The following is a 12528-nucleotide window of genomic DNA, read 5'->3' as shown; positions in this document are numbered from 1 at the left end:
CAGAGAGCGCCACGCAGGGGGAAAAAAAGAAAAGGACGGAGACTAAGAAAAATAACACGCACTCTCGTTCGTGTGGCGGGATGTCAAAAGAAATAATTGGCACGGCTAAGGAACACATTCTTAGGCCAATTTAACTAGCTGCTAAAATAGAATTAAAGAAAGGGTACGAGAATAACGAAGCCATATGCGATCATCTGTAAACCGCACTTAATAGAACTACGGAGAGTTCTTTAAATACCGGAGCTTCGGCTTCAAGTAGGGGGGAATGGTTCAGATCAATGACATTGATGGGATCCATGTCGACAACATTCCGTTCCATGACTATGTTGTTTTAGTAAATCTTGCCTCAGATCAACCAGCCCAATACCAGCCAGCCGTGAAGTGCCGCAGAGCTGAACTCCACGGTCGAACTCCATGCTGTGTCACACCAAGCATTACTGATAGGAGAGCTGATGAACTACCACCGGCCGGCCGCAGTGGCCGAGGCGCTTGAGTCTGGAACCGCACGACCGCTACGGTCGCAGGTTTGAATCCTGCCTCGGGCGTGGATGTATGTGATGTCCTTAGGTTAGTTAGGTTTAAGTAGTTCTACGTTCTATGGAACTGATGACCTTAGATGTTACGTCCCATAGAGCTCAGAGCCATTTGAACCATTTTTTTGAACTACCACCAGCAGTGCAGTACCAGGCGCTGTACTCCCTGAGTGCGGGACTGAAGACGACGACCAGGGTTCCTGGGGGACCACCGTCCAGTCCTCCTAAGTGCATCCGGGTGCAGAGCCTACTAGGTCGGCAGTACTGAGTTCAACGCCCACCACCTACACCACAGCTCCGATGGTGTTGTCCAGGGAAGAAGAGACACGGAGCTGGATCGAGAACACTCCCTCATCCGGTAGCAGCTATCCATGCTGTCACAGGCTGAGCTAGACATCCGCATCAATGCAAGAGGGTCGATGTCTCGCTAGGACGCAGGCGCAAGGTCTGGTGCAACGCCCGACACCGAGAGTCTGTCCGTGACCAGGCAGGAGACAGCTACGGCCAACAGTGCACCACTCTTTGTAAAGTTGTCACAACAAACGATTCACTGAATTGTCATGTTTTCTGAGCGCTACGAGAGCTTCCAGGCTATCCCTGGTGTCGTGCGGAGGTGTCATCCGCTCGGCCACTCTGTAAATTGGCATCAGAAGTTTCGACTGCGCTATTTTCATCTAGTGGTTGGGCATCGGAGGTGCTCCGCCTCAACCCTTGCAGTAGATTACTGTAATTAAAATTCAAACTTCTGAACTGCAGCGTGGTGAGCATCATAAACTCCTTTTTCCTGTTCTGGTGGCTATTTTAGGGGCTAAGTTTGCGGAAGGCATATGTTTTCATCACTGTTTTAGTAATGTGTGGAGACGGGTAGGAGGAAATAATAATTCTACGTAATAGTATTTGGAAGTTGGGTTCATTACGATGGGTGAAGCGGGTTTAAGCCATATGAGTTGTATGAGTGATTGGGTCACGTGTAGGTGTTAGCGTAAGGGTGTGGAGGGAGTTGGATCCAGAGTGGTTAAAGGATATGGTGAACCGTAATTCATTGTCATTAGTACGTATTATAGTATTAACTTTTTTGTCTGCTCTGGTGTACTGTCACAAGTATCTGTTACGTATTGTAGTTTAGAAGATAGTAGTGAATTGCACAAGAATGCCAGATATTTGGTCGGTTTCTGCCAGTGAGAGAATAGCCGAGTTAACAGACCAACTACCACATTATCTAGAAGAGAATGCACAGCGGAGTGTGCGTCTTGAGGAATTAAGGCACAATTAGACGCTTTGCGAGCTGCACAAAATTCACCGCCAGGTTCGGGTGAATGAAAATCTCTAGCAGGGTAGTGTCACTTTGCAATAGATTCTTCTGTAGCTTACTTGATTACACCTTTCTCTGGGAAGACAACTGAGGCTGTCACGTTATTTATTAACCATGTCTTGGCTACAGCCAGAATGTGCAGTTGGTCGCATGAGGTTGTGTTATGGATGGCTAATTTACGCCTTGTCGATGAAGCGAAGACGTACGTCATATATCATGAAACACTGGGTAAAGCAACTGCATTTAAGCAATTAGCTGCAGAATTGTGGCAGAGGTACCGTAAACAGAATAGTGTTAGGTTTTTAGAACACAGTTGAGTGGGTTAAGTCAGAAAGCAAATGAAAGAGTAGAAAATTTGTCAGACGCTGATCGTATTATTCTACGGAACTCTAAGAGCAGGGTTTATATGTGTTTCTGAGGGGTATTCGTGCCGAATTTTCACGAGTTAGGTTGGGGGATCCGTATGATATTGCTACAGCATTGAATATTGCCAAGCATTTGCAGGAAGTAAATAGTGCGATGCGAAGACGCACAGAGAAACGGGTGTTTTCTACAGAGAAAATTTGCTGTCGTAACGGAAACAAGGGACATGTCAGAGCACAATGGAAACAGGTACAATGTCACGGGTGGGGGCATTTTGGCCATAAAGCGAATGAATGTAGGAGTAGAAAGCGAAATGGCGGAAACAAACGGCAGGACATATTAAACTGCACTGGGCATGTTTCGTTTGTCGGAAAGCATTCCCAGTAAATCAAAACACGTACCGCACAAGTTATGACAGAGACGGATTGTTGTTTGATGTGAATCATACATAGCAAGAGGTATATGTTTTTGATCGATACAGGCGCAAACATTTCTGTGACTAATCTAGACCTCGTGAGTAGGAGAAGATTGGTGACTCCAAGGTATAATTTACGCGGAGTAGGAGACAATAATGTGGTGTAATTGGGGACAACACGACTTGTTTTTCTTATTGGAAATACGGAATTCTGAAAGCAAATGGAAATATTGCCGTGTGTGAGGCAAGAGTTTTCCGTGATTCTTGGACTTCAGTTCCTGGATATATATCATGCTAAAATTAATCTCTCGCAACGCGCTATCGAACTTGGCGGAGACTTGTTTCCAATGGGTACGACAGCTGTAAATGTTACAATATCGCAAGATGCACCGTTAGCGTAGGTGTTACTAAATGAACTGTGTACACATGCATGAAGGATAGTTACGCATGACGAAGTAGCTGATGGTGTAGGGAAGTTAGTTTGGGTATCGATAGACGCCTATGTTCCACAGGAAAGACTATGTGTGGTTGAGCCACTGCACAACCACGAAACATTGGATGGAATGCGTTGTTATAGAAGGAGGTGTCTGGGACGCATATGTACAATAGATCAACGAGTATTTGAAAGATTCTGGTGGAAGACACATCGCAATGGTTTATAACAATACGTAAAAGAATGGTGTTCCTTGCCTGCAACGATCAGATATAAGTCATAAACACACTGAGTTACGACTACCTGAAGCAGATAGACCATTTTATCTTTTAGGATTAGACGTTCTGGGACCTTTAACAAAACAACTGCTGAGAGCAAATATCTTTTACAAATTATAGAGCATTTTTCAGGTTATTTGGTTATGGTAGCTAATCCTGATCAGAAGGCAAGCAACAGTGAGCATTTGGTTGTTGAAGTATGGTATACCTGAAGCTATTATTACAGACCAGGGAATTTCTTTTTGTCTGAAATACTGGAACAACTGTGTCAGTTATATAAAATTAAAAAGTTACGAACCAGTTCATTTCACCCTCAAGCAAATCGGCGACCTGAACTAGTTCACCGTAGGTTACCTAAGATGCTTCTGGGTGTAGAACACTTATACTATTGCAAAGGAGGTATAATGCAGAATCAACGCTGACCCACAGTATTTAAATTGGGATGTCTTTTTAAACCTAGTCGTCTGTGCCTACAATGCTAAAGCTCATTCTGGAATGCGTCTCTCACCATACAAAGTTGTACGTAGTAGAAAAATGCAGTCATGTTTTGATGTCCTCGAATATAAATTGGGTCCACAAGGTGAACCAGTGGAAGATTCTGCTAAAAAGTTAAAAGAAATTTGGAAAATGGTGAAATGCGTCAGTACAAAAGTGTTAAAAAACAAGATAGTATTGGGCAAAGAGCAAGTAACCTACCACAATACAGAATAGGACAATGGGAAATGAGTATTGTTAACTAATCCTTATACTCCGATAGGAAAAACTAAGAAATTTTGGACTAATTATCAGGGACCGAACAAACTTGTTGAAATGAAATGACTTCACTGGTCAATGTAAAATGGCAGTTACCAATAACGACTTAAATGCCAGTCAAGTCCAACCATTTAAAGGGCGTAGTTGACGCGTTGCCACAAGTCTCTTCAACCAATCCCAAAAGATCAGAAGGACGAAAGAAGCAGCTACCTAACAAGATTATACCTTAATCACTTAGATCTAGGAGTAAATAAAGTAGGATTGTCCAGTGTAATCCAAGTAACATGATTGTTTTTATTACGTTAGTATCACTTTTTCTCCTATTATGCTGTTTTGTCTTTAGTTAGTTCTTTAAAGGAGCGAGTGGAATGATGATATTGACATTTTCTCAGGTTACATGCCAAGATGTTGGCACTGCTATATTGCTGCAAGGAGGTATATTGCAGAATCAACCACTGCACAAAGCTATGCTGTTCGTAATAAAAGTGGACGTCTTACTAACAAGTCACAGCTAGATAACTGAGTTTGCTTTTGATGTTTGGGAAGTGAGAAATGACGTAAGAAGACTACAAGACAGGTTTGCAGCACTGTAGAATGGGGTGGATAGAGGAGGACTGTTGGAGATTATAAAATGTGAGTACAAGGAATTGAAACTCTCGTATGAAAACTGAGGACTCAGTTGCTGCAGGTAACCGAAATTGTACCGCGTGCATCAGTACGAAGGAAGCGAGGTTATTTAGAAGCAGGAGGAAAGCTAATAAAAACGGTATTTGGGACAGCAGATAATGAGGATATTGATCACATCCACAGCAATACTCAGAGTTTACAGGAATTAGAGCAGGATACGAGAACAAAAGTGGAATGGTACACGACAGCCGGCCGCGGTGGTCTCGCGGTTGAGGCGCTCAGTCCGGAACCGAGTGACTGCTACGGTCGCAGGTTCGAATCCTGCCACGGGCATGGATGTGTGTGATGTCCTTAGGTTAGTTAGGTTTGGGTAGTTCTAAGTTCTAGGGGACTGATGACCACAGACGTTAAGTCCCATAGTGCTCAGAGCCATCTGAGCACACGACACAAACAGGGAATATGGTGAAAGGAATCTTCAATGTGACTACAACAGTAAGAAATTTAACAGGAGAAGTAGCCCAGTATGCACGTGGAACCAGAAATGTTTTAATGGTGATTTAGAGATGATTCAAAGTCATTTGAGTACTTTAGGGATAACATGCTAGTAGCCGCTTCACTACGCACTGTAGCGAACACATTACACGACGATAGAGTAGAGGTAGAGGCATTACATGAGGCAATACACCATGCTACTCATGTGAAGTTGAGATCAACATCAGTAAGTCCACAGTAAATTCTCGTAGCAGTACAATAGCTGCGCGGGGTAGCCGCGCGGTCTCAGGCGCCTTCGCTTTGTCACGGTCCGTGCGGCTCTCCCCCCGTGGGAGGTTCGGGTCCTCCCTCGGGTGGGTTCAAATGGTTCAAATGATTCAAATGGCTCTCAGAACTATGGGACTTAACATCTGAGGTCATCAGTTCCCCAGACTTAGAACTACTTAAAACTAACTAACCTAAGGACATCACACATATCCATGCCTGAGGCAGGATTCGAACCTGCGACCGTAGCAGTCACGCGGTTCCGGACTGAAGCGCCTAGAACCGCTCGGCCACACCGGCCGGCCCGCCCTCGGGCATAGGTGGATGTGTGTAACCTTAGGGACCGATTACCTAAGTAGTTCGATCCCGTAAAACCTTACCACAAATTTCCTGCAGAAAGTATCATCAATTCTGACTGTAAGCTGGTCGTAGGTTGTGTTCCAAAAATGAGCAGCATTGAGACAGAAGTGATGAGACTTTTGCGGGACCTGAGCATCATTTTGCAGGACAGTGCTTAAGCATGTACAGTGCAAGCTGTTACTGATTTGTTTGACTGACGGGACTGCTAAGTGCTATGCCACCTACTGCACTTCCCTGACTTAAACCCTCGAGAGTTCAATTCGATTTATAAACTGAAGGAAACACTTCACGGTATTCGCTTCAGAACCGCTACAAATTCTTTGGGCAATAGGCCGCACCGCTCGAGCTGTCAAGACAACTGGCACTGCAAAGAGTATCCTACGTCTTCCACATCGCCAGCAACGGGTTATACACAATGCTGGTAACTACTTTGAAGGTCAGTAAAACTTTGAAACACATATCTTTTTTGTACGAGCTGTAAATAAGTAGTTGCCACTATTAAAGTATCAACGCTCGTAAATCGGACGAGTTGTGAGATAGCTGGAAAAAAGTTTCGCCTTCCAGCTACCATTACAGGTAAACACCAATTAACGTGTCCAGGCCAATGTCGTATTGGCCGGAGAAACTCTCACACAGTCTATCCAACCAAAATCTAACTTTTATCAACATCTCGTTGGATTCAACTTTATTGCAGTCAATAAACAACGTGATAAATTCCGAAAACCAACAAATCTCAGTAACAAAAATACTGCAGCTTGAGAAACGGTATCATAAAAACATAGGCAGATGACAATTATTTACAGTTTGTCAACTTTGAGCGTAATCTTGGTTCTGATATCTATATGTGCAACCTACTTGTGTCTGAAATGTAAGATGGTACACCCAAGTGAAATAGCAGACCGTCAAATTCCAGTAACATGGATGCAACCTACTCATAAGATGGAAGCAGTAAAAACAACACTGTGATTACATAAGCATAGCAGAATCAATTAAAATTCAATACTACATTGTAACTTAGTCCAACGAGAAATGTAAATTAATGTTTAGGATTGTATAGGCTGACTAAGAACAAGTGAGGCTGAAAATTCGGGAGGAAATTTAACAAAGGGGGGGATGTGTTGTGGCACAGAGTAATTTGGGTTCGTAGGGATACAATTTTTAACGGAGTTTAATCACCTTGACGTAAGATAGGCTGGTTACGCCACGATTAGCAGCGGACCAGAAAGCACGGTGCTGCAGGACAGACGGGCAGCACAGTTGCAGATCTGAAGTAGCTAAGTGAGAGAGAGCACACGGAGCAGGAAATCAAAAAAGGACAGTGACTAGCCAAAATAACACGCACTCTCGTTCGCGCGGTGGGATGCCACAAGAAGCACTAGATATGCCTGGGGAAAACACTCGCCGGCCGCGGTGGTCTCGCGGTTCTAGGCGCGCAGTCCGGAACCGTACGACTGCTACGGTCGCAGGTTCGAATCCTGCCTCGGGCATGGATGTGTGTGATGTCCTTAGGTTATTTAGGTTTAAGTAGTTCTAAGTTCTAGGGGACTGATGACCACAGCAGTTGAGTCCCATAGTGCTCAGAGCCATTTGAACCATTTGGAAAACACTCATAGACCAATTTAAGTAGCCGCTAAGATGGAATTAAAGCCAGGCTAGCAGAATAACGGTGCTACATGCGGTCATCGCTAGTAAACCCCACGTCACAGAACTCTGGAGTGCACTTTAAATACCGGAGCTCTAGCCCCAAGTAGGGGAGAACGGTTCAGGTCAATGCCATTGACGGAGTCCGTGTCGACGACATTCCGTTCCATGACCATGTTGTTTTAGTAAGTCTTATCTCAGATCAACCAGTGCAGTGCCAGCGAGCCGTGGAGTGCCGCAGAGCTGAATTCCACTGACGAACTCCATGCTGTGTCACACCAACCACTACTGATGGGAGAACTGATGAACTACAACCAGTAGTGCAGTACTAGCTGCTGTACTGTCTGGGTGTGGGACGGCAGATGACGACCAGGGTTCCTGGCGGACCAACGTCTGGTACGCCTAAGTGCATCCGGGTGCAGGGCCTACTAGGCCGGTAGTACTGGGTTCAACGCCCACCATCTACACCACAGCTCCGATGGAGTGGTCCAGGGATGAAGAGGCACGGAGTGGGATCGAGTACACTGCCTCAGCCGGTACAGCTATCCATGCTGTACCAGGCTGAGCTAAACATCCGTGTCAACGCAAGAGGGACGATGTCTCGCTAGGACGCAGGCGCAAGGACTGGCGCAGCGCCTGACACCGAGAGTCTGTCCGTGACCAGAGTAGGAGGCAACCTACGGCCAACAGTGCACCATCCTTTGTACAGTTGTCACACTAAACGATTCACTGAATAATCGTGTTTTCTTAGCGCCATCAGCGCTTCCAGACGATTCCTGACATCGTGCAGAGCCGTCATGCGCTTGGCCACTCTGTAGTTCTAATACCACTCTTAGCATCTCAGGTAACTCTGAGTAGAAAACAACTTCCACCATCGAAAGGGAAAGGTACTAGCTACTGCATGTGTCAGTAGTTTTACCTCTATCGGGTGACATGTGAAAACCGTTAGCTGGTCATTGACCACCCCACTGGTTGACCATACACAACCCGTTCAAAAGTATTTGGGAAGTCCTGCGTAATGTGAATTTGACTAATAAATGACGCGAGAGGCGTGCCTATTAGTATGAAAGGAAGTGAGGAGTACTGTGTTGTCAGTAAAGAAGTAATAACAACAGAATGGTGGAGTCAGTAGACCAAGGTGACCTAGAACTAGCCATTGGAGATCATCTTAGGAAAAAATTTATTAGGATCATTTCAACCCTTCTAAAACTGTTTATGTAGACAGTTCGTACTGTGAGTATGAAGTGAAAATACGAAGGAACAACCACAGCTTCAAAAAAATTGTTCAAATGGCTCTGAGCACTATGGGACTCAACTGCTGTGGTCATCAGTCCACTAGAACTTAGAACTACTTAAACCTAACTAACCTAAGGACATCACACACAGCCATGCCCGAGGCAGGATTCGAACCTGCGACCGTAGCAGTCTCACGGTTCCGGACTGCGCGCCTAGAACCGCGAGACCACCGCGGCCGGCAAACCACAGCTCAACCAAAACCAAGAAGAGCCCACGCACTGACGAACAGGATCCGTCGAGCATTTTAGAAGGTGATCTTAATAATCGCATGAAAGTAGTGGAAGAAATCATTCATAAGTTCGAAAGTGCTGCCAGAAGTCCAGTTACAACATCGAATGTGCGTAAGGAATTATAGAGAATGTGGGAAAATGGTCGTGCAGCTCCTCATAAGCCAAACATATCTCTACTCAGTGCTGAGCGATGCTTTCGGTGTTGTAAGCAGCGAAGTAACTGAACGATGGTTGATCGGAAACAAATAATCTGGAGTGATGAATCACATGTACCATGTGACTATTAGATTGAAGTGTTTGGCTTTGACGAATGCCTGGAGGTCATTACTTCCCATTTTGTGTGGCAGACTGTGAAGAATAGAATAGATAATGATAGGTACGGGAGTGTTTTTTGGTGGTTAGGGTGTGGGCTCATTATTGCACTTAAGAAAACTACAGATGAGGAAGGATAAGAACACATTTCACAGCGTTGTTTACTGTTTACAGTACAGGAACAATTCGGAGACGATGGCTGTATCAGCATGACAGTGCACTCTGTCATAAATCAGTATCTGTGAGCAATGATTAGTGAAAAACAGCAGTCCCGGAAGGGGCAGTCCTGCCCAGAGTCCCGATCTGAACCCAGGGGAAAAGCTTTAGGATGAATTAGAATGTCGAATTGTCTCTAGTCCGCAATGCCTGACGTAATTGTCTTCTCACATTTCGGCACTTGAGGAAGAACACTTCGCCGAACTTTCACCCAGTGGGATTCATACCGTCATGAAGGTGACGGGTGGCCATTCCCCATTTTGCCTGCATCTCGTGGTCGTGCGGTGGCGTTCTCGCTTCCCACGTCCGGGTTCCCAGGTTCGACTCCCGGCGGGGTCAGGGATTTTCTGTGCCTCGTAATGGCTGGGTCTTGTGTGTTGTCCTTTGGTTAGTTAGGTTTAAGTAGCTCTAACTTCTAGGGGACTGATGACGATAGATATTAAGTCCCATAGTGCTCAGAGCCATTTGAACCATTCCCCATTTTAATGTCCACTAATACGTGTTTGGATACTTCTGATCCGGTAGTGCAGTTTTGTGTTACAGGCACCCATTCCCGCGCAAATCACTATGTCGGAAAGGATTTGCCAAGTACTGATATTGTGACCTTATTGAACCGCGTGCCTCTCACTTATAGTCTACCGTGGATCCCTTAAATACTTTGAAGAAAATGGGCTGAGGATGAGGGTTTCTAGACGTTTACAGCTTTTACATTGTTATCTCCAGGGATATGCTGCAACAACGTTAACATTTTAACAATTCAAATATTTAGTGGGTTTCACATCTATGAACTGCCTCCTAAATTCAAGGTATAGTTGAGTACATATCATGACGGTCATGTTTAAATCAGCAAAAACAACCTTGTCCGAAAGCAATTTTCAACACGTGTCATTCTACATTCCTTAAGAGGGAATTCACATTAGGAGGCTGTTTGACACTGACAATTTGGGATTTTTTTGGGTGGGAAAAATTAATTAGAATTTAATCAAATTTTGATATAATTTCATTCACATTTCGAACAGTTTTGTGACTTTTTTAAATTATTTCAGCCAAAAATAACGAAATTACGCTGTGATGCTCGCTGGAGGTAGTGAGAATGGTTCTCCAATTGCGTGCAGTGTAGCAATTCCGATTTTCATCTAAAATCAATAAGGTTTTGATTTTACATTAATAACTTGTTTTCTTAGAATATGAACCACGTTTCAGGTGAAAATAACGAAAAATAAAAATTTTGCAGGTGTTGGAACAATTCACTGCAATTTTCACCATTTTTTTTCCTCTCATTATGCAAACACATGTACCCTTAAAATCATGATATCATCTCACAAGTTGTTTCATATAATTCGTAATTTTATAAAGAATCATAATATCAAATTTCATAATGATCGATTGTGTACTTTTTGAGTTGGACTGCATGCGAATGTGAAAAAAGTCATTTCGAGATAAACGCGTTTGAAAAATAAATTCTCGGAAACAAGAAACTCAAGGAAGTTAACAATAATGTAAAATACTTACCGATTAGTCTGCTATTTCAGCACGATATAGTAATCCTTCTTCTTCCTCATAGGCTTCGATTTGCCATTGCAGCAGTGCTTTCTGAGCTTTCCAGCCTTCCTTCGATTCCAAGGAACTACGTCCATTCTGCAGGCTCAGGCACTGGTTATGTATTTGTTCGGCATAATTGTAGCTTTGCGTGCCTACTACAATTCCTGCCTCGTTCATGACGATAAGAAGGGATGAATTTCCCTCACTGAATAAGCCCGCTGCCAAATACGACAATAATTAACCAATTTTGGCACGGAGGGCAAGTGTTTAGGAGATCATCGCCAAACAGTGGAATTAAAACTTTCCTTCGCATTTTGTGTGTGGCCACCTAAACATCTCTCGAGTAATTCATCCATGGATAAATCTTTATATATTGGAAGAATTTTCTTCTGTACGTCAGGATTCAATGGAGTAGGGTGCGGTACATGTTACTTTGCAGGGGCTGTTCGTTTCTGCAACTCGCACCAGCTGTCTCCTCCCTCTGGGCAATACTCGATTTTCATCCGTGAAAATCATATGATAGTATGTTGTCATAATTGCTTTTTTCTTGTCGTGCACACTATGTGTTCGAATCGCTAGTCCATAACAAATGCTGGGCTTTTTCACTAATGAATCTGCCAGTTTGCCTTTTCCACCAAGCTTTTTAGTTTTTCGAATGTTTCTGAATCGAGTCGTCTTTCTCTTCTGGACGTGACCTATACATTCGCTTACTCTATGCTCATAAAATATAAACGAATGCGAATTTCTCTTTGAAATTTTGACAGCGTATTCTGGGATAGTTACTCGAACGATTTATGCAATAAAAATTGGATTTATTGGACCTCCTAATGTGGTTTCCCCCTTTAGTCTCGTAATGATAACTTGTGACTGACAAGACTGTGAGAGGATCAGAAATACCCATAACCGCAGAGATTTAGAATACTGTGGTTAACCAAAGAGTGAATTTTGTGTTTAGTGTATCCGTTACTTAGTCTCCGAGTCCAGGTTCTAGATGTACGGTAATCATCTCAATAGAGTTGTAAAAACCACCTAATGGTGTCAGTGCTACATAAAAGGAGACCTGTGCTGCTTCGATGGACAAATGCAGTGTGTCAAGGACTAAACGTTTATTGGTAGGGGGTGGGGGGAAAGGGTAAGCGTACTCCGATTACGGAATTCCGCCTTTTCTAATCAGCATTATAAAAAGCGACCTATCGTCTCAAATTTATAGATAATTTGAAATATATTATAATCAGACTTACCTCCATCACTTACGTATGAGTTCTACATACGTTTCTCGTACTTTTATTTTGACTTTTGGACTGAAACCTGTGCTAACAAAGAGGGAGAAAAACCAGTTGTTTTAAAATACGTAAAAAGTGGCAATAAACCTATTTTACCAATAAAGATGGTTGTCTGACAAAGCGAAACGCGTCCCTTATAAACCCTAATTTGCAGTAGGTTTCAGACAGAGAAGCTAAT

The sequence above is a fragment of the Schistocerca gregaria genome, chromosome X, assembly GCF_023897955.1.
Source record: "Schistocerca gregaria isolate iqSchGreg1 chromosome X, iqSchGreg1.2, whole genome shotgun sequence".
NCBI lineage: Eukaryota > Metazoa > Arthropoda > Insecta > Orthoptera > Acrididae > Schistocerca > Schistocerca gregaria.
The sequence above is the reverse complement of the archived record's forward strand: the minus strand, read 5'-3'. Positions refer to the sequence as shown.